The following is a 27,231-nucleotide window of genomic DNA, read 5'->3' on the forward strand; positions in this document are numbered from 1 at the left end:
AGATTGCCTACAGGAATGCTAGCATGTCACTCCTCTTACCTTGTTCTGCTAATTAGCGTTAGAATAAAACATACATGTAAATAAATAAAAACATGGGGAAAAAGTGACCTTAGCAGCAACAATCATGAAGAAAAAAAAGAAAACTTGCTTAGAAAATTTTCTGTAATTTGAATAAGATATTTTAATATAAATTACTTAGTATAAAATAAAATTTGTAAAAGTATGATAATTCATTAATCTTTCCCAATTTGGAAATTATAAATCCTCTTCTTGAAGTTTTATTGTTAGAAACAGAAGTTGGGTTTTAGAACTGGGTATTATTAATATTGGAGGGCAAATAATTCTTTCACTGTAGATGGCTGACTATAGAATATGTTTAACATTATTAGTCTCTACCCAACTAAGTAACAGTGGATTTCCACAAGTTTCAACAACTAAACATGTTTCTAGACATTACAAATATCCCCTGGAGAAGTTTAAAATCATAGTTGTATCCATCCTCCTACTGAAACATACAAATTTCATCCATATGGTTATGGAAGTCCAACCAAGACCTTCAATATATCCAACAAACATGCTCCCAAATCCCTGAAAATGAAGAAAATCTTTTACATCCAACTTAAAGAAGTGAACTTTCAAAATAATGAGGAACTGTGATTAGAATTCTAGATGAAGCAACAAAACAAATCATTCACTTCTCTAATGAACAGAATACCAAATACATCAAGCAATTTTTCCTTAAATGCATTTGCCCATTGACAACCTTAAGCCTCAATCCTGCAACACTGAGTGCAAGGGGTTTGGAAGTCAAAGCTCACCTAAAATAAAAAGAGGAAGAAAAATCTTCTTCACATTAAGCTGGAGTTAAAAAGACTAGATAACTAGACTAGCTACTTGGGTTCTGCTGCCAGAGGCCATGTGGAGTGGAAGGGAGAACAAACCCCACAGGTGGTCCTCTGACTTCCACACATGCCCTGTGTGTGCCCACCTCCTCTGACCCACAACACACACATACCATCATGTCTGCACCGCAATAATAATAACTAATAAATAAAATTTAAATATTACCACTAGACTGAAGCCTGTCCCACACCCATAAGGTTTAAACAAAGGTTTTTAAGAAAGAGTGACCTCTGTCTTGGCACTCATGGACATTTGCTGGCTATGGTTTTGTCAGCTCCATGGCCAGGGAATGCTAAACTAAAAAGCTGACTAATAATCCAAAGTGACAGCAAAAACCGAGTGCAAATTCCTCCTAAAAGAAGCTGTCTTTAGTGTCAGCCTTTAAAATGCATCAGGTAATGTAGCAGGAGTCGTGAGAAAGATACACTTCCAAAGATACAAAGCTTTAGGGGTTCCAAAGTGTCATAAAAGACAACTGAGAGAGACCAAACACTAGAGTTTTCATGTGAGACTGTGCTTGCTATCATTTTAAATGACACAAAGGATAGAAAAGTATAAGAGTGAAAAGCATTTTGATAAATATCCAAATGAAATGTCTAGAAATGGAAAACATAATCAGCAAAATTTAAAATTCAATATATTTCTTCAGCATTGGATTAAACCCAGAAAGAGAGGGTGAATGAAGTGGAGGAGAAAGCAGAAGAAACTGCAGGAAACCATCTAAGACCAGCATGTAGAGAAGGGGAGGAGCCCTAAATATGCAGTCATCCTCAGTCCCAGAAAGCTTGCAGGCAGAAGCACTCAAACATTTCATCAGTGATGACTTACAGACCTTTTAAAACATCTGTGAGCTCAAGCTGCACCTGGACACTGGGGGCTTCTGACAGTGACTTCTGGCCGTGAAGCAGTCTTGTTATATCTGTGCTGTTCATGTTGCTGCCACAGTAGCTGATGTGCACGCTCTGTCTGTCACTAGAAAAGGAAGTCGATTTTGTTGTTGAACTGACTTTGAGAGCTATATATTAGCGTTGTTAAAAAATGATTGTCTTAGACACCTTTGTGTCATACACAAAGAAAGAAAATCTTTTTTAAAATTCAGGAGTTGCAACAAATGAAGTGGAGACCAGCACTGGACAGGGCCTTCCTGCTGTGGTCATCATGACAGCAGAAGAGAACGAGACATCTAATGACAGCAGAAGAGAACGAGAAAGCAAAAAAAGAGAAGGGGCATGAAAGGAAGCCAAACTACTTCATTGTTTATCATCATTATCATCATCATCATTATCATCATTATTTTGAAACAGGGTCTCTCCATGTAACTCTGGCTGTGCTAGACTTTGCTCTGTAGACTAGGCTGGCCTTTAACTCACAAAGCTCCTCCTGCCTCTGCCTCCTGAGTGTTGAGACTAAATGTGGACACCACCTTGCCCGCCCAAACTCACTTTTATAACAATCCTACTCCCTTGGTACTAACCAGCTTCCTAGTTAATGGCACTAATGCATTCACAAAGACAGAATCCTCATGACCCAAGCACTCTACCTCTTGGCACAAGACTGGAGGTTGGGTACCAAGACAAAAATTTTAGGAGGCACATTCAGTTTATTGTAATGTCTACTATAGCTTGGAAAAGTTTGTTTAAAGTCTTTATAGAGAGGCTACTGTTCTTGCAGATGACCCAGGTTCAATTCCCAGCACCTTCACAGTAGCTCACAACAGTCTACAACACCAGCTCCAGAAAATTAGATCCCTCTTCTGATGTCCTCTGCCACGGCATGCCCATGCGGACATATGTAGTACACTCAGAAACACACAGATCCACATAAAATTAAGTAATTTTACAAAATAGACTGTAGATAGAGGGGCACCCACACTGACATTACAAAAGCATGTGTTCATAATCAAAATGATCACCACAATGAAGTGGGTTATATATCCACAAACTGACAACTGTGTCCACAGGATCCAATAAGGAAATTTTAAAAATACAAAGCTATGCCATTACTTCTTGCTTATGTCAAGCAGTATAACTGAGAAAACATTTACTTTGAGAAAACCACAAATTTAAAAGCATCCAGAATCCACATGAAATAATTCATACATGATATGTTACTGGACTGAGGGAGGAGTTCTGTATTAGCTCAAGGCCCTGCATTTGAGCCCAGCATTGACAAGAAAGAAAAAAACAGCAATGCTATTACTGAGACATTGCATTATATTTTTCTTTGATTGGTGTACATACAATTGATACTAGATGTGTGCATATATACATACATACATATATGCATACATATACATACACACATATATATGTATATATATGAGAGAGAGAAAGAGAGAGAGAGAGAGAGAGAGAGAGAGAGAGAGAGAGAGAGAGAGAGAGAGAGAGAGCTTGAAGAGATAAAATTTTCAGAACTGGTGAAAGACACCAATTCACATATTCTAGAAGGCATAAACTTTTAAACAATATAAATGAAAAGGAATCCATTCATACCCAAACATATCAGTGTTAACTTGTTTAAAGCCAAAAGCAGAGAGAATGACTTTAAAAGGAGTCCAAAGTGCAGGAAAATGAGGACAGATTACCTTCAAAAGACAGTAGGTCAGGGCTAGACAATCAGAAAGATGAGTTCACATATTAGCTACAAGGAAGAAAAAGTTGCATTTGCTAAGGTGGTTATTCTCCCTAGTTAACTCAGAGATTCAACATGATTCATACCAGAATTTTAGTGGACTTTTGGCAGAAGGTGGTAAAATATTCCTAAACCTTTATGTGAAATTAAAAAAGACCTAGGATGCCAAAACAAGTTTAAAAACTAATAAGACAGCAGTAGCTTATATTTTTATATTCAAAGCCTAACACAGGACGATCATTATAGCAAACAACTGAACTCCCAGCTCTTGTGAAGTGTGAGCAGGAAGATTATACCAAAAGTTTGAGGGCTAGTCTTGTCTACACAGGAAGTTTCAGGATTGCAAGCCAGCAAGGGCTTCACAGTAAGAAGTGATCTAGTTTTTTAAATGATCCTATTATAAAATGATTGCTATTAACATAATGTGATATTGACCAGGAGAAACATATAAATCAATGAAGCAGACTTGAAAGCACAGAAATAAACTCTTACATTGATGGTGAACTGATTTTCAACAAATGTTCTGGGAAAACTCAATGGGGAAAAGACAGTCTTTCAGACGATTATAAAGAAAAACTGGATCCACATGCCAAAAGATGCCATCTACTCTCTACCCACTTTGCACAGAACACAACATAAAATAGACTATTAATTTATCTATATAGCTATGTGCAACACAAATATTACTAAATAATGAACCCAGGGCTTCACACCTGTCAGGGAAATGTCTGAACTGCATCCGCAGTTCTAAACGTGTCTTTGCTCAAGTAGATGGAGCTCATGCACTCTATCTCTGGTTGCTTGGATGCATGGAATTAAAAGCACAATGTAACTGTTGTAAAGAATTCTTCTGCTGCTCACCTGCCAGCATTCTTCTGTATAAAGATTATTAGAAGTCAACAGAAAAACAGATATATTTGAAAGTAGAATTGTCCCTATTGGTTCAGTTTTACACATGGGAAGACTTAAGATTCTTGTCCTACTCAGAAAGAGACCCTCCCTATTAACCATTGGAATATTCCCTCTTTTTAAATTTGCAGCATCATGGCCTCTTTGCAAATTAGACATTTATGGAAAACTACACTTCCTTCAGCAAAAGTATTTTCACAGTGAATTAATACCTTTTTATTTAAGATGTTTCTCATAAAACTTTGGAATAGGATGTGAATGAATCATTTTTAATATAAAGTGACAGAGAGAGAATGATTCCAATATAGTGGTCTTGGGTATGCTCAAAGATAAAGTTATTGGTGTGAAATACACAGCACTGCTGTGGTCGGTACACAGAGCCTCTTGTGGTTGGAATGGAAAGTGGTCTGACTCTTCATCTCCTGGGAGGAAGAATTTGGGAAAATATGGAGGATTTTATTACCAAATTCTAAACTTAAAAGTTAGCCATGGGCTGGCAGGTGGCTTATTGAGAATGGTTTCTGGGGATCAGAACCAGGATAGCCAGGGAGGTGTGACAGCTGCCTGTGATCCCAGCACACACACCCCACATACATATGCACACTCCCACACACAAACACACATAGACACACACACACCAGGTTGAAAAAGTGGAGTAATAGGTGACTGTAAGTAGACATAGGAGTTGATAAGTAGACTAGCTATAGAATGTGCATAAGGACCAGAGAAGATTTAATAATTATTTTAGAGTATGTAATTGAAATCATTGATAATATTCAAAGCATGGACAGTGATTAAAATGGATAAAAAAACTTTAAAAAGTCAACTCATCAACATTTCTAATATGAAGACAACAGTATTCATCTTGTGTCTTATTGGTCCTTAGTTCTTTATGTTCATGCTCCATGATATACAGTTTTCATTTTCCACAGTAAAAGTTTTTTAATAATTGCAAGGATGATACCAACTGGCAATCTAAGCAATAGTAGCAAGAGTAAGCTACCTTAAATTCCCTTCCCCGATAATGAGATCGATGACTACCTTATATGCCATCCTAGAGCCTTCATCCAGTGGCTGATGCACACCCACAGTTGAACACTGAAATAAACGCCTGGAACCCAGTTGCAGAGAGGGAGAAGTGATGAGCAATGGGGTCAAGACTGGGCTGGTGAAATCCTGAACAAGGGGAGCTCATGGACCCCAGACTGATGACTGAGAGGCTAGCATGGGACTGATACAGACTCCCTGAATGTGGGTGTCAGCAAGGAGGCCTCAGCAATTTCTGGAGTCTCAGATACTAGATCAGTATTTATCCCTGGCATCCGAATGGGAGGCCATTCCACATGGAGGGATGCTCTCTTAGCTTGGACACATGGGGGAGGGCCTAGGCACTGCCATGGATGATATTACAGATTTTGGAGATTCCCCCATGAAGGGCCGGCCTCACCCACCCTGGAGAGCATAATGGGGGCTGGGTAAGGAGATGGGGGGTTGGTGGGAGGTGGGGGAGGAGTGGAGGGAGAGGGAGCTAGGATTGACATGTGAAGCAAGCTTGTTTCTAATTTAAATTAATAAGGGGGGGGGTTTCAGCTATTAATTAGGGTAAATGATATACAAGTTGAATGGCCAAAGCATATAATATCTTCCTACAAAATCAAACATTAGTGTTAGTTGCCTAAACAAGAAAAATCTTATCTCTAAAATATTTCCCCATTTATTATTAAATTATTTAGTGAATATGCAATTCATAAAAGTTCACTTCAGTTCTCTATATTTCATTAAATTACTTCTATATAGAGTATATCAGTCATTTAGTGTAATATAGTTTATATCAAAGACCTTAATCTTCATTTTAATATCATAACTGTAAATTCTTTCCTCAGTCAAAATTATAGCATAACCAGACACTAAAAGAAAGAAATGTGTAGCCATTGATTTATACACCTTTGCAATTAAAACATAAGCAAAATACAGAACAAAGCATCCAGCATTAGCTACCATTCATCTTGCCCCTCTACTCTCTGGGAGAGAGACAGAGACAGAGACAGAGACAAAGGGGGGGACCCAGAGGCAGAACAAAGCATCCAGCATCAGCTGCCAATCCTGTCTTGCCCCTACACACTCCTGGAGAGAGGACAAGATATAGCCTTGAACCTATACCCACTAGGAGAGGGAAAGACACCACCTGTACCCACTGGAATAAGAAATAGGAAGACATTCAACAACAGAAAGATGTATGTGACACCACAAAAGTTTAGGGATTCTACACCAGCAAGACTTGAACATACCAATGCAGATGAAGCAGAAGAGAATGGCCTTAAAAACAACCTCATGAATATGATAAAGGCCCACAAAGAGGATATGAGAAACCCCCTTAAAGAAATGGAAGTAAAAAACAAACCAAAAATTTCAAAAAAAATCAACAAATCTCTTAAAGAAAGCAAGGAAATTCAAGAAAAAACAATCAAACAGATGAAGGAAAAAATTCAAACAGATCAAAACTTGAAAACTGAAATAAAGACAATAAAGAAAACACAAACTGGGGAATGCTTGAAATGCAAAACCTGGGTAAATGATCAAAAACTACAGATGCAGGCATAACCAACAGAATACAGGAGATGGAAGAGAGAATCACAGGCATTGAAGATACACAAGGAGAAATAGATTCATCAAACAAAGATAATCTTAAATCTAAGAAATGCTTAACACAAAATATCCAGGAAATATGGGACACCATGAAAAGACCAAACTTAAGAACAATAGGTATAGAAGAAGGGGAAGAAACTCAACTCAAAGGGACAGAAAACATATTCAACAAAATCATAGAAGAAAACTTTCTGAACTTAAAGAAAGACATGCCAATAAAAGCACAAGAAGCTAACAGAACACCAAATAGAGTGGACCGCAAAAAAGTTCCCTCACCACATAATAATCAAAACACTACACATACAGGGTAAAGAAAGAATATTAAGAGCAGCAAATGATAAAGGTCAAATAACATATGAAGGCAGACCTATCAGAATCACACAAAAACAGACAGGTAGACCAATGGAACCAAATTGAAAACCCTGATTTTAACCCACACACCTATGAACACTTGATTTTTGACAAAGAAGCTAAAATTATACAATGGGAAAAAGAAAGCATCTTCAACAAATGGTGATTGGATATTAGCATGCAGAAGAATGCAGATAGATCCATGTCTATCACCATGCACAAAAGTCCAAATGGATCAAAGACCTCAACATAAATCCAGCCACACTGAAACACTTGGAAGAAAAAGTGAGAGATATTCTTCAACGAATTGGTACAGGAGACTGCTTCCTGAACATAACACTAGTAGCACAAACACTGAGGCCAACAACTAATACATGGGACCTTCTGAAACTGAGAAGCTTCTGTAAAGCAAAGGACACAGTCAACAAGACAAAAAGGCAGCCCACAGAATGGGAAAAGATGTTTACCAACCCAACATCTGACAGAGGGCTGATCTCCAAAATTTACAAAGAACTCAAGAAGCAAGTCTCCAAAACACCAAAGGATCCAATTAAAAAGTGGGGTACAGAACTAAATAGAGAATTCTCAATAGAGGAGCCTAAAATAGCTGAGAGGCACTTGAGAAAGTGCTCAACATCCCTAACCATCCAGGAAATGCAAATCAAAACAACTCTGAGATACCATCTTACTCCTGTCAGAATGGCTAAAATCAAAAACACCAGTGACAGTTTATGCTGGAGAGGTTGTGGTGAAAAGGGAACACTCCTCCACTGCTAGTGGGAGTGCCAACTTGTACAGCCACTTTGGAAATTAACATGGAGATTCCTCAGAAAATGGGAATAAGCCTACCACAAGACCCAGCAATTCCACTCTTAGGCATATATCCAAAAGATGCACATTCATAAAACAAGGATGTCTGTTCCACTATGTTCATAGCAGCATTATTTGTAATAGCCAGAACTTGAAAGCAACCTAGATGCCCCTCAACTGAAGAGTGCATAGAGAAAATGTGGTACATTTACACAATGGAGTACTATTCCGCAGGAAAAAACAATGGAATCCTGAAATTTGCAGGCAAATGGATGGCACTAGACAAAACCATCCTGAGCGAGGTAACCCAGTCACAAAAAGACAAACATGGTATGTACTCTCTCATATATGGATTTTAGACATGGATCTGGAGAGTGCCAGCCTCCAATCCCATGGCGAGAAAGTCTAGGGAACAGAACCTTCATCCAATGGCTGATGGAAGCAGTGGCAGACTCCCACAGCTAAACACTGAACTGAACTCAAGGAATCCAGTGACAGAGAGGGAGGACTGATGACCAAAGGGGTTAAGACCAGGGTTGGTTTACCCCCAGAAACAGCTGACCTGACAGGGGATTCTAGCATGGGACTGATCAAGACCCCCTGAATGTGGGCGCCAGTGAGGAGGCCTAGGTAATCTATTGAGCCTTGGGCAGTAGATCAGTATTTATCTCAAGCATACAAATGGACTTTGGGTGCCCATCCAACAATGAGAGATGTACTCTCACCCTGGACTCTTGGGGGAGGGTCTAGACACTGCCCTGGATGAAATGACAGACTATGGACACCCCCATGGAGGGCCTCACCCTCCTTGGGGAAATGACGGGGTATCCAGGGGGCAGTGGGAAGGTGTGGGAGGAGGGGAAGACAGGGAGAGGGACCTGGGATTGACATGTGAAGCAACCTTGTTTCTGATTTAAATTTAAATTTAAAAATAAAAATTTTAAAAATGAAAACTACTTGATTTATTGGTCATTTTCCAATCACAAGTGGTTGTTCACAACTGCAAAGTTTTGTGCATTGAGCCCAAGGTAATGTTATGAGTGTGGTGAGGCCTTGGGAAGCAAGGCTTTTGCACACTGACTACTCTCTGAAAAGCATCTCCACAGTTGACTTTGGAATTCGCTTTACAGGCTTCATGACAGCAACTGATGTTCCCTTCCATTTCCTAGAGAGAACAGCCATGTTCTAATCAACAGCTGTTCATCAGACACCAGATGCCATGGATCACACCAAAAATGGAAATGCAAAAACCCCTGAATATGCGACTTTTGCTCTTACTCTTAAAATATAGTCCAGCAAGAAAGAGGCATACAACTAAAAGCAATAAACTATAATTTCTGCGATAGACTCCTGAACTGGAAATCCCAGTGACAAGTCAGTCAATAAGAAAACCGAATCTCAGATGAAAAGTTGCTATTTACAAGATAAGCAAAGCATGATGGTCAAGACAAAAATGTAAATGAACAAAAGACTGCAAAACAGATTCACCTTGCTGTTGGCATTTGGGGCGTTTCAGGATGGGTCAGGTATTCTGGCACTCAGGAGTCACAGAATACTGAGTGTTACACAGCTCAGGTGGAAAGGTATCCTGGAGCTCGGGAGCCAAGGACCACCACAGGTTGCAGTAAGCTTAGCTGCTTACAGCCCAGCCTCAGGGAAAGGCTTTCCCCAGTGTATTGGCTCCGCTCTGGCAGGACAGGGTCTTCCAGCTGGGGATGTTTACCCAATGTAGCAGTTTTGCTCGGCAGGAGGTTTCTCGGATGAAGTTGCTACAGTTCAGCTCTGCTCTGTTACCTGAGAGCAGAGAGCAGAGAACTGGGAGCTCTGCCAAGGGAAGGTTTCCCAGGCAAAGATGTTACAGCCCTGCTCACTCTGCTCTGCCAAGGGAAGGTTTCCCAGGCAAAGATGTTACAGCCCTGCTCACTCTGCTCTGCTCTATCCAGGGTCGTGATGGGGGAAGTCCTGTGTATATGTCAATAAAGCACTGTTGGCCAATAGGGAACCAAGATAGGTGGGACTAGGAGTCCAGGAGGACTCTGTGAAGGAGAAACACAAGAAGTCAAGATGTAACGCCATGGGGTAGGAAGCCCAGAAACCTCTCTGGTAAGAGAAATACTTAGATTAGCAATTATGGGATAAATACTTAAGTCAGAGCTAGCCAGTAAGAAACAAGCAAGGTCAACAGCTTCATAATTAATATAGCCTCCTGTGTGTTTATTTGGGACTGATGCGGCTCTAGAACCAGGCTGGCAGGAAGGCTTCTCTCAAGGAAAAGGCTTCCCTTTACATAATGGTGTCAGGAGTGGGATGATGAATTTCCATATAGAATGACAAAAGCTTTAAAGGAATTTTAGAAACAGAAGAACGGAGAGAAGCACAGATTTTTGGTAGCAGCATTTTCTCAGGTGGGCTCTGTTTTGCTAGCGACAAACAGAAACTCATGTGATTGGCTTAAGAGAGTCTTCCTGACTCAGCATAAGCAAAAAAAAAAAAAAAAACCAGCCAGGTTCTTTTAAGAGGCTCTGCTAACAATTGAAAGGTATGTAAGCACAGCTGGAAGTGACAGTGACCACATCTCCAAGCCAGCAGCTACAGTCACGCTTATGCCCGCCATCTTGGAAAAATGGCAGTTTAAACAGCCGCGGTTTTAACAGATAAGACACATGGCCAGAAAAACATAAAGATTTACAGTAAAGTCAGACTTGGATGAATAAAAACCTCTAAAGGTTTACAGTGTGTTTAAAAATATACGTAGGATTGAGAGAGAAAAAGAAATGGCAAAGTGGTAAATATCGAAGATGGCTGTGGTGGCGCACGCCGGTAAGAATTGCTGCAGAGGCAGAGGCAGGCAGGTTTCCAAAGAGAAACCCTGTTTCAGTGAAAAATAAATAAAACTAAAAGAAATAAAGTAATAATAGATAAATAAATAAGCCACGTAAAGATGGAAAATACACAGAGAGTCTGGATACTGTACGCTGTTATGTTTTTCAGTTTTTTGATTGCTAAGGAAGGAACAACTACTAAAGTACACTTGATTATAAATGCTGCTGAATTAATTCAACTTATATCTTCTGAAAATGCCTTGACTTCAAAATTTAAGTATAAGGATATGTTACTTTGGAAAAGAGTTTTTGTTTATGTTTCTACAGAAAATGAAAATCTGAGGATTCCTTCCAGGCTTCTGTGGTTTGATGAACCAAGACCCTCCGAAAGCAGTGGACCAATATTCCAACAATTGAAACAGCTAAGAATATGCAGTCTTACAGACCCACGAAAATATGGACTTATACAGGTTTCTGAGTTTTGTCATGATCCCCATGGTATGAACAGTGCCCCCTTCCAGCACGAAGCAGTTTGGAATGAGCGACGTCCTAATTCCCATCTTGTTTATACATCTTTGTTTACATTCAAATGGGATTGTTTATAATTGGTTAATGATCACAACCAATCTCTTTTTAAAGGAAAAAGGGGATTATGGTATGGAAATGAATACTTTGTATTGGTATGGTTTTTCATTTATTGAGACAAATTCAAGGTCAATTTTTGTGATATGTATATTTTTCCTCTTGATTAAGTATTGTGCCTATACTGATCTTTTAAAACATAATGCATAATTAAATACAGATTATAGATAGTTACTTATAATAGTCAGAACTTATAGTTAGGTAAGTTAGGTTTTCTAGATATACAGAAATATATTTGAGACAGTCTTCAAACCTTTCAAAGACCTTCAGAAAATGGTATTTAAAATGATTTAGGGTTTTTCTTGGCAATGAGAAATGTCTGCTCCTGGCAGCACCAATTCTGTCTGAGATGGGCATCGAAGAAACTCATTATGGAGTTTGCTTTCAACATGGCAAGATTAGCCATTTGGGCAAGAAACTGCTCTTGCCTGAACTGTTTGATTGTTGATGTATAAACTGGACATGCAGGACCCATAGGAAAGTGACTGCTGAACTTGGACAGTCCTACTGGGTTCGTGCTTCATGGAAGAGTCTGCCAGACATTCTGCAAGACACAGAAAAACGACTGACAGACTGCCAATGCAGTTAAAATTTCCTGCTTTGCTGAGAGTCTGCCAGACACACTTTGGCCTATGGGCTGAAGACGGATGCCCCAACGTGACTGCCCAGGGAGCTAGGTGTCTCTGTCAATTCTAGTGTCCATATATTATCCTTCTGTGGTCTTTGATGGAGTTGAAGACAGATAGTTGAAATTATAGTTTTCCTTAGTTATGATAAAAGATAAGATACATATAAGATTTTAGACTCACACAGATAGGATAGATGATAAAATACTTTTCTTAAATCTTACTAAACGTTAATGGACTATTGTAACTATAGTTCTTACTTGATAAATGTTCTGTTATATATAATTTGACAGAAAAAAAATGAGATGATGGGAGATGTCATTCTGTAACTATGTCTCTCTTATTGGTTGATGAATAAAGCACTGTTAGCCAATAGGGAGTCAAGAAAGATGGGACTAGGAGTCGAGGAGGATTCTGGGAAATGTCAAGAGTGGAGAGTCGCCATGTGATCCCGGGAAGAAAGGGTACAAGTCTGGCATCCTCCGAAAGGTAAATCCTTATAAAAATATATGTTAGTAATTATGGGTTAATAATTAAGTCAGAGCAAGCCATTTATAAACCATAGCAATTAGCCAACAGCTTCATAATTAATATAGTGTCCTGTGTGTTCATTTGGGACTGATGCGGCTCTGGAACTAGGCTGGCAGGAAAAAACACGTTACAACTACCAGTTCTACTACTTGAAGAGTGGGACAACATTCAAAATACTCTTATCATGAAATTTATACTTAAAGAATTCCAGCCAGAAACTGACATGAAATCAATAGCTCTATCCATAGCCAGTTATGATGCCTGTGAACTACAAAAATAATCAGCATGGTACAATAACCCTAAGGTTTCAGTAGTGGCATGCATGCCTTGATGGTAACCAACAACTCTCTAACTGGACTTAAGATCCACTCAGCAAGAGGTAAATCATTCGTAATAGTCTAAGCCTAGCCAACTACCCAGACCTATTGTAGTCATAGGTTATGGACGAGAACCTACAAGTGCCACTTTACTAAACCAGCATAATCCCTAACTACATTCTAAATATTTATCATTATATCCACAGATAAGTGTAGTCCTCACCACTAGTAAATGAAGTTTCTCTTTCAACAGAGACCACTGCAGAAAAGTATATCCAATCAAATGCAGAGTTGTGAAGTTCAGTTTCAATGGACACATCTACAGAACAACTCCAGTACCTAACACTCAGAGATCAATGTGGAAGAGGGAGCCCAAAGATTGTAAGAGTCAGAATTATGGAGTTTCCTGTGAGATGGTATGTCCTACTGGTGTCAGAAGCTATAAACATAAAATCTCACCAACATGAATACCAAAACATGAGCTGAATAAGGACAGCAATAGATATACTAAAGTAGACAGGAGGAAAGACCACAGGCCTCAAGCCTAGACAAAGAACTACAGGCAACTGAGGAATGCAAAGAATAGGAGAAATAGTCTGCTCCAGTGACAGCACTCCAATTGGTCATCTAAAACCAAATGGTCAGTCCTGAAAATATACATGCAAATAACACTATATGGACTGAGCATGTGGTATTTATGTATTGAAGAACATGGATGTAGTCCAGTTGGTGGTGACACATGCCTTTAATCCCCAGAACACTGGAGACAGAGGCAGGTGAATCTCTGTGAGTTCAAGGCCAGCCTTGTCTACAGTTTGAGTTCCAGGACAGCCAGGGCTACACAGAGAAACCTTGTTTCAGGAAAAAAAAACAACAACAGAAAATATGGACGTACACAAATGTGTGTATGTGTGTATGACAATTAATGGAAAAAGAGGCCATAAATTTGAAAAAGAAGGAGGGTTATATTGGAGGATTTGGAAGGAGAAAATGAAAAATAGAAATGATGAAATTATATCAAGAATAAATTATATCAAGAATAAATGTAAAGAAGGAAAGGATTCAGTATGGGTGAATATGGTGGTATATGCCCAGAATCTCTGTGACACACAGGTTGAGGCAGAGGATCCTGAGTTTGAAGCAAGTCTAGACTATATAGCAAGGACTTATTTCATAATATATAAAAAAGAACTCATGAGACACAAGTACATGGTTATATAAATATAAAATGCTAAATATTGTACTTAATATGCTGAAAGAATATCAAAATTTATGTTTATATGAATTCACAACAGCAAAATCTTTGACTAGACACTCTTTGATGCTATAACCAATCATTTTGACTGTCTAGACTGGGCTTAAGGACTGAAGCCATTGAATTTTGTGTACATAAAAGCTTCATGCAGTTCAATACAGCACTGATAAGAAGGGACTTGTAGGCCAGTGGTTCAGAGTGTGAATCTTACACCAACCATTGCCCTTGTATAGTCAAAATTTTTGCACCATAGCTCCTCATCCCTAATCCCAGATGAAGCATTATTACCATTGACAGCTGTGGGAACAGAAGAAGGGACAGAAAATAATTAACAAAGATCTAAGAAGATAATGATGCTTTATTACCATAGCCATAAAGGAATTATTCTAGCCATTATAAACTCAAAATTATAAGTTAAATTTACCTTTTGTTGTATTGTAATATTCCCAAAATCTAGCTCCAGTGAGCCATGATTTGAAAGAAAATGGCCCCCAAGGAGAGTGGCACTATTAAAAGGTGTGGCCTTGTTGGAGTAGGTGTGTCCTTCTTGAAGAAAATATGTCACTAGGTGGTGGGCTTTGTGGCCTCCCATGCTCAAGCTATATTCAGTGTCACAGTTCACTTCCTGTTGCCTGAGGATCAAGATGTAGAATTCTCGATTCCTTCTCCAGCACCATGCCTTCCTGCAAGCCACCATAATTCCTGCCATGAACACAATGAACTAGACTCTGAAACTATAAGCCACCCAAATTAAATGTTTTTTCTTTATAAATTTTGTTGTGGTCATGGTGTCTCTTCACATCAATTGAAATCCTAAGACATAATGCAAAGATTTACAGTAGAATTGATATAACTAATATAATGAAATTAATAATAAAAATACTGAGACAAATCATCATTAAAAAACTTTTAAGAAATAACAGTGTGTGTGTGTGTGTGTGTGTGTGTGTGTGTGTGTGTGTGTGTGTGTGTAAAACCTGTTTTGGGAGGTCTAAAGGTTGATAGCAGGCCTCAATCACCCTTCATCTAATTTATTTTCAATTTTTGCAACCTCATTTATTTTTATGTGTCTGAATGTTTGCCTGAACATATGTCTGTGTACAATATGTGCAGTGTCCATACGGGGCAAAAGAAGGCATTAGACACCCCCTGGGACTGGAGTTACAGACAATTGGTGGCTGCTATGTGGGTGCTGGGAATTGAACCCATGTCCTCTAGGAGATCAGTCAGTGCTTTTAACCACTTTGCCACATCCAGTCCCTTCCCCTTACTTTTTGCAATGGGTTCTCTCTCTCTCAGTGAACCAGAGGCTCAGCATTTTGAGGACTCATTGACAGGTGAGCCCCCATTCAATACCAGTATTGTGGTTACAGACACATCACCACATCTGGTTTTCCTGGACTGTCTCAAGCTTGTGCCACAGTATAGCTGTAGTTTAACCACTGAGCATCTGCCCAGCCCCCATGTCTTTCTTTTCCAGCCTCACTTGACTGCTTACACTCAGCTAATGAAGCATCATCCTTCAACATCCCCACAGTGCCCCATTGAACAGAGTAATATCCTTAGTATTGCTCATGATGAGTGTGCCTCTGACTCACCACCAGTGGGGACGGCTTTCCAGATGCTTTCCACAGTGGAAACAGACATGCGTGTTGGTTGCTTCTACTGCCAAAGCCCCTTCCTCAACACCAGCTTATAGTCTGCAAGATGGATGTTGCCAATGTCACAGAAAAAAAGGAAACTAAGTAATATAGAATAAAAGTCACCTTTGATTCCAAACCACTATATTCTAATAATCTTTTAAAAATCACAGAAATGTTTAAAATTTGTCTAAGACATGACCATTTATAGTTGTTTTTACTCTGGCACATGTGTTATAGTCTAATGTATAATTGATACAGATAGGGAATAATAAGCCTAACCTGTACCCCTAGCTGAAGATGTCCTCAGCTGTCTCAAAAAGAAAGATTGTTTCTGACATACAGAATCAGATGTGTCTAATGGCAGTGCTCAAAACACGGATGCATGCCAACTTTACATCCCTCGTCACCAGTGGCAATAACTAGGAAAATTACAGAATATTTTTGTTAATGTTAGCAATATTCTCAATAGCATTAAATGCAATATGACTACAGCCAAAATTACTTTGACATTTCCCAGAATTCTGAAAAATAGTCCCACTTTTCATGCACAAAAAAACTTTAATTTTTAGCTACTGTATTCATTCTCCTTAATACAGAAGTTGTATAATAAAGTACTTCTACCAATTCTTAAAATGGAATATTACTAGTTTCTAGCTGACTTTGCTTCATAACGATTGGGGAGAGGATTAGATATTACTGAAAAACATTGCAAGTAAAATTAATGTTATGCCTCTACATTACATAAAATGATAATATAGTCAAGCGAAAACTATTAGAAATCCTTAAGAAGCAGTTAACAAATACAACTCAAAATCATAGTGCTAGAACCACAGCACTGTTTGAGAATTTTGTGAACAAGAGGGCTTACTATGCAATTTTAGAACATTAGCAGCATAGATGTTATTGAAACATTCTTCTCAAAAAAGAACCTGTTGAAAAAAATCAGATGAACAAGTCCCAAGTCTTTGTCATTAGCACAAGTGAAGCTGAATATACTGTACAGGTGCTGAATTTATATGTTCTGAAAAGTTTGAAATTATTGTCATTTGTAGTAAGGAAATATACTCTATGTATTTTACTAATGTAACCACTTAGGGTAACATAAGAAAGACAAACCTTTGATCAAAAGAGTGATACTTGTGACTATTAGAAAAACACATAATTTTAAATATATAGTGTATATATATAGTTTAAAATCAATAAAATTTATTTGTTCTTTGAAAAATATTGTCTCAGCTATTTACAGATACTTACAAAAAAGAAAATGCCAAATTATATCCATGCTTCTCAGCTTGAGCAGGAAGAGAACTATAGAAGCCAACTGCTGCAACCTGTGATGAAAATCCATAGCCACCTGTAAACAAATAAATTTTGTTAGCTTTAAAGCACTGTAAGAACATGTTCAGTCACAATTTCATGATTAAAGGTTTTTCAAGTATAATCTCTTTATCACTGAAGTCTTCACAATGTCCCTCTCTACCATCCTCCTAGTCATTGAAACTGGAAGTCCTCTACTAGGCTACAAACTGAAGATGGCTCTTTATTTGGTTTCCAGTTTCTGTAATATCTGGCAGAGCACTAAACAAAAGAATCTGTGTGATCAAAGTATATTGTATGCATGTTTTATTAAAGAATAAATTAAAAACATTATTTTTAAGTCTACTAAGAATGAAAAATATGAAAACAAAATTCTATATTATAAAGTTCTAAGATAAGTTTTAAACATAACACTGCACATATTAAAAGAAAGAAAATCTGGCTTGCCAGTCTTCACTTGAGACAAATGCTGAGAAAATGCTGACTGGAAAGAGGAAGAGGTAAAACAAAAAGCCTTTCCGGTGGAGGAAGAAGTGAAAATGTGTGGCGGTAAAAAAGACTACACAGCACTCTGCAAACATCAGTACCTCAGGGGAAAGTAGAAGATGGGATGAGAAAGGCATGAGAAGGATTGTGGAAATGCCCAAAAGACCAAAAACCTAGACCTCTGTCCTCATAGAGAAATTAAGTAAGGAGAACAATGTGATCATTAAAGATGTCTTGGCAGCAGCCTGTAGGTAAGGGGGACAAGACTGATGGCAAAGAGCTCAACCTAATCATGCTTGGAAATAGTAAGACTAATGACCATCACGTTTCTTACCCAATGGATCTTAAGTTCAGATACATATTTACAATGCTATGGAATCTAACTTATTTTGGAAAACTGTATGAAATATAATCTTCAATGAAAATGTGTCAAGAACTTGACAAGTATATGATGATTCAGAAATATTAATAATGCTTGTTTTTGAGCTGTGGTCATGCTTTTCTGGTTAAAGATATAGTACAAATAATAAATGTAAGAGTTGCATTGTAGATGAATCACTTGAGACTAATCTCCACAACTCTGTATTTTGATTGTTTGTGGTTTTCTGTAATGGTCTCCATATGCTGCAGAGTTGTCTTGATATGGGACAAGAATTACTCTTACCTATGGGCATAAGGACAAATATTTAGACTCAAGTTAGGGATTATGCTAGTTAAGTAAAGTGGCAGTTATAGGTTCTCCTCCAAGATCTATGATTTCACTAGCCCTAAGTAGTTGGCTAGCTTTCCCTCTTAATGAGTGGGCCTTCAATCCAATTAGAGAGAGTTGCTTACCGAGAAGATATACATGCTAATACAGTGCCCTTAGGGTTAGCACGCAATTCTGGTCATTGTTATGACTCTAAGTGTTATAGCTTGGTATATAGGACTGTTGTTTGCATTCTTCCTGTGGAAGAATGTGTAACACTTTCTGATACCATGCAGGCTAGTCCTCAGGAAAAAGACTTTGAGGTTTCAGGCAGCTTGGATCCTCTGGTCCTATGTCTGAAATGTTTGATGTCTTAAACAATAGAGATTTACTTTCTGCCTTAGGGAGTAACCAAGGACAACACTGACCAACAATTCAAAAGAGGGATTCTCATACCTGCTGTTGGGGTTTTTAATAGTCTATGGCTCCTGGTGAAATTGTCAGTCCAAGTGGAGAAATATTCATTTAAATTATGTGTATATAGAGTTCTTGTAAGAACAGACAAGTCCTGTCTCAAAAACCAATATTCATGTGTGACTCATCAATTGGTATACACTCATATAATTATAGCAATGTTCTGACAAACTTCAAACTTATATATAAAACCACTCCTAACGAGTTCTCAAGTATACTATCTCAGAAACATTATGTACTGTTAATGAGTTTAACTTGGTTCTCTCAAAAGATCATGATGCCCTAACCTCTAGTTCCTGTGAACATGACCTTAGGTGGAAACAGAGCTTTTGCAAATGATCAAATTCAGATGAAGTTATAAGAGTGGTTTCTATTCCGATATCACTTATATGCTTATAAGTAAGGAAATTTGGACACAGAAACAAACATGCACATGAAGGGAAAGTGTGTGAAGATGAAGGCACAGATCAGGGTAACACAACTACAAGCCAAAATCACCAAAGATTGCCAAACAGCCTCCAGGAAGGGGCAATGCCAAGAATATATTCTCTGTTGCAGCCTTAGAGTGAGTCAACCAGCTGATACCTTGTGCCTCTGTCCTTCAGTACTGTGACTAAAAAAAAAATCTCTGTTGTCTAGGTCACCAACACTGTGTAACTTCAGCAGCATGAAAAAGATAATTGCACTTTTTAGGCAAGACTATGCTTTTACTCCCTGAAAAGTTAAGATATAGAAATAGAAATGTAAATCTCAGGAAGAACAGAGCAGGGCATGTGGTTGAGGGAAGAGCATCTAGAGGCCAAGAGCAATGGCAGGTAGGGGAGCATGGCTGGGGCAGACAAAGAAGGCAAAAGAGCATGTCGTTACCTAGTAGGGCCAGGCCTCAGGCCACCAGGAAGCTTGAGCCACCACCAGGCCCCCTTCACCCTGAAGAGGCCACTGCTGCTATTAAAGCTATCGGTGAGAATCTACATCAGGCCACAGCCGACAACCTTCAGCGGCCATGTGGGACTCAGTGCACATATGAGATACTGCCACCAAGCTGGTGACCTTGCCATCAGCTATGAGCAGCTGTGGAAGAGCCACAGCACTGCCTTGCTGTGAGGAAGGGTCTGCAGAGCCCACAGTATCTCCAGAACAACTAAGGAAAAGTAGGTCTAATGGGAAATGCTTTTAAAAAGTAGACTCGTGAAACCGGAAAGGAAGATGGCAGACAGCAGCACAAGGGTACAGAAGAAACATTGGAGAGCTTAGCCACAGCCGACAAAGAGCATGGCATTACTGAACAGGGTGGACCCTAGGCTTACTGACCAGCTTCCAGCTCAGAGCCTTTGTGCCTGGAGCCTTTTCTTGCCCTGCTGGAAGATAGAAAATGCAGGATAGCAGCACTGCCTACAGCCCACAAGCTTAACAGTCATGCCGAGTGGGCCTCGGGTAGTGGGCACCCAGCACAAGTTAGTGTGGTGGCCTGGAGTTTCCTCAGAAACATGTCATTACTAAACAGGTCCTGTCCTAGGCCGGCCAGCTGACTTGCAACATAGAGCCACTGTGGCTACCCATGGAGGGCAGGGAGGTGCACAGCATCCAGGAGTTCTCACAGAACCTGCCAGGGACACCCTGCCTACCCACATCATCACCCTGATTCTGAACAACAGCAGGATATTCAAGACAAGTCATAGCAATGGTCCAGTATTTGTGCTACTTTGGGTACCAGAAACCTTGAACCAGACTAATGCTTTGGTACAACTAATATTTGCATATGTTATTTGGGAAATACATACACGCTCACACAAATGCGTGCGTGCACACACACACACATACATTGGGTGTGAGACAGTATAGTCTGCAATGTCAAACTTTGACAAACACACGACGGAGAGATAAGGAAAGATGGAGGAACAGAGAGGCATGTGTAGCGTAGAGAAGCAGAACAAGAAACTTGATGGTAACAGGTGTGGGAGGAGGCAGCAATGAGTGGGGGAACATGTCCTTGCCAAGTAGGGTAGACAGAGTGATGTACAGCAGAGTGGATCTCTTGCGGACTCTGACTCAAACACACTGCCCAGATACATGATTTCCCTGGCTCTGAGCAGCAACAGAACGTCCGAGATGGAGAATTGTTCGTTTTCTAGACTGGGCCTCTTCAAAAGACCTGCATGGTTCATGCTGTCCCTGGAGGCCATGTTGGTATCTGTGGTCTATGTTACAGTCAGGGGAAATGCTTGTGTCCATGGTCTGTGCTGTCACCTCAGGCCATGTTATTGCCCAAGGTTCAGGATGCCCATGGTCCATGCTAAAGCCAAGAGCTGTGTTGATGTATGTGGTGTGTACTGCCACCAGAGACTGCGCTGAGATCCATGGTCCATGTTGATGTTGCAGACCACGTGGATGTCCATGATGTCGCCAAAAACTATGTAGAAGTCCTATGACCCTGCTGTCACTGATTATAAAAGGCAAGGAAACTTCTTTTGCAGAGGTGGTGTTGATGACTGCAGACTCACAGTTGAGAATGAGAAACCTAGAAGGCTTCTGTGACAACCTCTCTTCATCACCCTTACACACACACACACACACACACACACACACACACACACACACACACACACAGCTTAGACAGCAAGCCATTGAAGAGAACTCTTAAAATTTGTGACAGGAATCCTGAAGAGTAGCTCTTCACAGCTAATGGCTCTGGCAGGGGTGGGAGTGGGGAAGGACTCAGTTTTCTCTAAGGGGCTGGCCACTGGAAGTTTGTCTATGCTCCAGTGAGTTCAAGGGCAACACAAATTGGACTTGATGCTTGTTTTCTCCTTTCTTTTCTTTCTTTTGTTTTTTGTTTTTTGTTTTTTTTTTTTTTTTGATAGGCGGGTACAAAGGTGGACCTGGGAGGAATGGCAAGCAAGTGTGGTCAAAGCGCACTGTTTGAATAATTAAGAAAAATATTAGGTTGTGGGAGGGGAAGGGGAGTTACAAAAATAAAAAAAAATGAAATGAAAAACTTTTTTCTTTTTTCATTCAGTCTGTTAATAAACATTGTTTAATAGCTAAGCCAGCCTACTAGCAAAAATTCTCTGTATTTTTGACATGACTGCAACTTTATGTTATGTAGTACTATTGATACAGATAATGTAACATAACCAAATGCTAGAGAATGATATCTTGCATTAGATATTGGCATAGAATAATGTGAAGCTATATAAACTCTCCTTTGCTTGATAAACAATGTGTATCCAGTATGTGGTGATTTGAAAGAAAATGGTCCCCAAAGTGAGAGACATTATTAGGAGATGTAGCTTTGTTGTAGTGGGTGTGGCCATGTTGGAGGAAGTGTGTCACTGTGGAGGCGGTCTTTGAGGTCCCATATATGCTGAAGCCATACCCAGTGTCTCAGACCACTTCCTGTTGCCTGACCATCAAGATGTAGGACTCTCAGCTCCAACAACATGTCTGCCTGCAGGCTACCATGGTGCACCACGATGATAATGGACTAAACTTCTGAAACTGTAGGTCACCCCATTAAATGTTCTTCCTTTATAAGAGTTGTATGGTCATAATGTCTCTTCACAGCAGTAGAAACCCTAAGAGAGCAGTTTAAGGTTTCTGTGGTAGTATGGTTTTATGTGCTATTAAATGATAACTTAAGGGGGCATGTGAGGAGGATAGTCACAGCTCTATGTCATGCCTTTTGGCTTAGTGGACAGAAATAAACCAACAGTCTCATGTCACCTCCATTGGGCACTGGGGTGCCATTATTGTGAGCGAGTACAGGGTGGGGAATTGGGAGAAAGAAGTAGAATGGTTCATGTGCTAGGGAGAGGAGCAGATCTTAAAGAGCAGTGAGCAACAGGCTGATATGGATGACCTCTTGCTACCCAGGTCCATGGTGATGTCATAGTTAGGCTACTGCTAAGGTCCATGAAATGAACCTCGACCCTGATGCAGCCATGGGGTTCTGTGCTAATGTCTGTAGCTCCTGTTACCTCTCAGGACCCTGTGGACACCCAGAGTCTAAGCACTCATCTGAGACCATGCTGGTATCTGAACAATGTGCTCCCACCGGGGCCATGACCATCTGGGAGGCTGTCACTGCCACCGAGGACCAAGGTGACATCCATGATCCAGCTGGAGCCGCAATCTGTGTTCATAGCCTTGGCCCTTGTCACCAAGTGCTGCACAGACATCAGGCATCTGGGCCACTACCTAGGTCCATATTAGTATCTGAGAGCTGTGTGTCTTCTAGGGCCAACAGACCTGAGTGGCCTGCACTGTCCCCTGGGCGATGGTGTCATCTGGGCCTGAGCTGCCACTGAGGGCAACAGTCTGTGTTGAAGTCCCTGGCTCCTGTCACCACCAAAGACAGTGAGAATAGGGCTGCACAGAGTTGGCTCCGCCCCTCACCAACTGCAGCACTCAGGAGAGTGGGTCCTGAACCTTGACTGACAGCAGAGTAGAGGTGGCCCTGTTAATGGGGTGGGGGTGCAGGTGATCTAACCCCATGAACAGGAGTGAGAGATCTGGCCCCATCCTGCATCTGCCATACGGTGGAGTGGGTGAGGAAGAGAAGACCTTCCTTCCTCCCTCCCTCTCTCCCTCCCTTCCTCCCTTCCTTCCTCCCCTCTTCTTCCCCTTGCTGCCTATAGTGGATAGGAGAGTTGGCCCTGAGGTCATGAGATTGGGAGAATTAACACTGCCCCTCACCAGCTGCAGACAGGAGAAGTGGGCCTGGCACCTCACCCAGGCATCACAGTAGAGCTGACCTTGTTGGGGGAAGTCAGGGTGTGTGTGTTCCGGTGAGCCAGATCTGAGGAGATGAAAGCAGGAGAGCTAGTCCTGCCCAACCTCCCAAAACCCTCCCACCTGCCACCTGGTGCCGTGAGGAAAAGATGCCCTTCCTTCTCCCCATCTCTTGCCACCTGCAGCAGGCAAGAGAGAGGGCTCTGGAGTCACGAGACTGGGAAAGCTAACCCTGCCCCTCACCAACTGCAACACACAGGAGAGTGGCCCAACACCGCAGCTGGGCAGCACACTAGCGTTGACCCCGTTAGAGGGTGTGCAGATGAGCCAGCCCTTAGGGCAGGAGAGCCAATCCCTTCCCTTTCATGTGCCCCCTACAGCAATCTGGAGAATGGTCCTGTACCTTGCCTGGATGAAATGGTAGAGCTGGCCCTGGTGAGGTGAGTGCAGATGATTCTGACCTGGGGGCATGAGAACAGGAGAACTGGCCCTGCTCCTTGCTGCCTGGTGCACCGGGTGAGCAAGCCAGGGCTGTACTGGAGAGCTCAACTAGATGAGGAGGAGGAGGAGGAGGAGGAGGAGGAGGAGGAGGAGGAGGAGGAGGAGGAGGAGGAGGGAAAGCTAGATGGCTGACCAACCCAGCTACCACCCCAGTCCAGAGCCAAGGCTGTGAGTTAGCTCACCCAATGTCCACATCATCTATGAACTGCAGGAGCATGTGAAGGGAACGAACATACTGATCCAAAGCTCTGGGATCTCCATGATGCAGGATAACGACAGGATATCTAAGAAGAATCCCAGTGAGGGCTTGGTATCAATCAATACTGTACCAGTCATCAGACACCTCAAACCAAACCAAGGACCCATAGCAATGAACACCTAAAACGAAGATGGATGGACTAAAAGATACACTGTGTGTCTCACTGGGCCGTGTTACAGCTTCAACACCAAAAATTTTGTTTGTTTGTTTGGTTGGTTGGTTGGTTGGTTGGTTGGTTGGTTGGTTGGTTGGTTGGTTGGTTGGTTGTTTGGTTGGTTGGTTGGTTGTTTGGTTGGTTGTTTGGTTGGTTGGTTGGTTGGTTGGTTGGTTGGTTGGTTGGTTGGTTTTTGGTTGTTCTTTGAAATTTTGTTTTTCTTTGTTTTGGGGATAGATTGCAAAGGCAGAAGGCAGATGTGAGTGGACCAGGAGATGAGTGGGATTATGATGCATGATGTGAAATCCACAAAGAATCATAAAGAGCTTTTTAAAAGATAATATAATAAATTTCTTGATTAAAAACAATGGCATCATCAACCAGAAATGTTTTTCAGATTGATACATGTTTTATCTGAAATCCTTGTAGCACTTAGTATCTCTTTGACTTGAACAAATTAATGTCTAAGCCTCAACTTCTTTTTCTAAGATTTATTTTTAATTATGTGATGTTGGGGGAGGATGCACTTGAATTCAGGTACCTATGGATGATGGGAAAGTGTGGTGATATTTAGTTTATTATCTAACAAATAAAACTTGTTTGAATATCAGAGTGCAAAGTTAGCCACACTAGTCAGCCATACTGGCCAGGCAGTGGTGGCACACACCTTTAATCCCAGAAGCCTCACTAGATAGACATAGATGCTGGGAGGTAGTGCTGCATGCCTTTAATCCCAGAACTGGTGAGGAATATAAGGCTGGTGTAGAAAGGAGTACAGAGTTTCCAGTGTGCAGTCACGTTGAGGACAGGATTGCCCCAGCCTTGGTAGAGGTAAGAACTCTCTAGTGGCTGGCTGCTTTGCTTCTCTGATCTTCAGCTTTAACCCCAATATCTGTCTATGGGTTTTTATTATTTGTGATATATTAGTGCAAGGGGAACTCCTGGTAATCTACAAGGATGACCTCTGCTAAATCCTAGAGACGAATCAAATACCATTATTCAGTTAAATTGATGTAATAATAAATCAACTCTCATGACTTGTTACATCCATAGATTAGTACCTCTCTCAGCCCTCCTCTGAAAAGGTTCTCTGTGTAGTAGATGGTGATGAAAAGACCTGCAATTGTGGTGATATATTGTTTATGATATAATAAAGCCACTGAAGAGCAGATGCAAAGCTAGTCACAACCATAGAAGCTGAGCAGTGATGGCCCACACCTTTAATCCCAGGACTCAAGAGACAGAGACAGAGACAGATGAATCTCTCTGAGTTCAGGGCCACCCAGGCTACACAAAAGTGAATCAGTCTAAAAGAGTAACACAACTCACACTTTCAATCCCAGCACTAGAGAGGTGTATAAGGAAGAAACAAATGGTCTCATGTGGTAATTAGTCTCCAGCCACATTGAAGAGAGCATGGCAGTCTAGTATTCTGAGAGTTAGTGGAGAGCAATACAGTCTAGAGATGCAATCTGAGGGTCAGTGGATTGCCACCTTTAGTCTGAGCACTAGTAGAGGTGAGAACTCTCCACTGAGTAACTACTTTACTTTTTTGATCTTTAGCTTGAACTCCAATATCTGTCTCTGGGTTTATACATTTATGTTACACACAAGCAGTCAACATGCAGAGAATACAAGACTGTGAAAATGCTTAGGTCTAGATGAAATATCTACATCACTCCCTATCCCCAAAGCTAAGAAATTATCTCAGAAGATAGGGTGGAAAAAGCCAGAGCTGGTGGCAATCTATAGTGAAACAGTATTTTCTGGATATAACAGTGCAGTTGTGTGCATGAGTTCACAAGATCAAGCCAGTCAAAATCCCAGTATGGATGAGGGAGGGACTCATGAAATCACAACCTTAGCTAATGAGCTATTTTCAGTTGTTGACTGCTGGGGGAGAAAAAAAATCAGTTTTCTCCAAGGATGTAGGCCGTGAAAGGCTGACCATGCTTCAGTAGATTGTCCCATACCTGTGCCCATAGAGGCAGCACTAAACAGAGTCAGTGGGTTTTTAAAAACATAATCATATGAAGTTGAGGGTGAAAAGTGAGGAGGTTAGGGAAGGAATTAGGGGTGAGGGAATGGATGGTCCAAATGCATTATACGCATATATGAATATTTAATAAATTCTCATAAAGGATTACAAGAATAAACCACGAGGTTTTCACCTAGTTAATGGTATCAGGCTGGCTGTTCAAAGATGTTCAAATATTCCTAAGGTACCTAGGGAGACTGAGGCCTACTGAGCCACATGAGACCCTGTCTCAAGTAAAAACAAACAAAAAACCTGAAACATAAAGAAAATGAGATGTGTTTTCTTTTTTGTTAACATAATAATACTAATAAAATCAGATGAACATTTTAATAAAAAATATAATCTGTTAGATTTTTTAGACTTTTATGTAACTAGATTTGGAAAATAATCCTTATATCCAAAAATTCAAATAAATTGATTATTTTTTCAGAAAAAATATAATCTGTTAGATTTTGGGTAAAACATGAGATCATTACTGTCTTTCTAAGAATAAGGAC

At 40.5% G+C, this 27,231-nt stretch overlaps 1 long non-coding RNA gene across 4 annotated transcripts in view; it reads right to left on the bottom strand.

The window, feature by feature from the left end:
- The window catches only part of LOC106022542, a 65,053-nt gene extending 47,610 nt beyond the window's left edge, over positions 1-17,443 (bottom strand). For 3 of the 4 annotated variants that reach the window (XR_001197497.3, XR_005869904.1, XR_005869906.1), the window contains exons 1-2: positions 17,341-17,443; positions 16,042-16,143 (exon numbers count right to left, since the gene is read on the bottom strand). This is a non-coding gene — a long non-coding RNA (uncharacterized LOC106022542). Of the gene's footprint in view, positions 1-1,735; positions 1,876-16,041; positions 16,144-17,340 lie in introns of all 4 variants that reach the window. The other variant, XR_005869905.1, reaches the window with a different exon arrangement.
- Positions 17,444-27,231: the final 9,788 nt, after the last annotated feature.

Source organism: Mesocricetus auratus, unplaced genomic scaffold (genome assembly GCF_017639785.1).
Source record: "Mesocricetus auratus isolate SY011 unplaced genomic scaffold, BCM_Maur_2.0 Super-Scaffold_100020, whole genome shotgun sequence".
Taxonomy (NCBI): domain Eukaryota; kingdom Metazoa; phylum Chordata; class Mammalia; order Rodentia; family Cricetidae; genus Mesocricetus; species Mesocricetus auratus.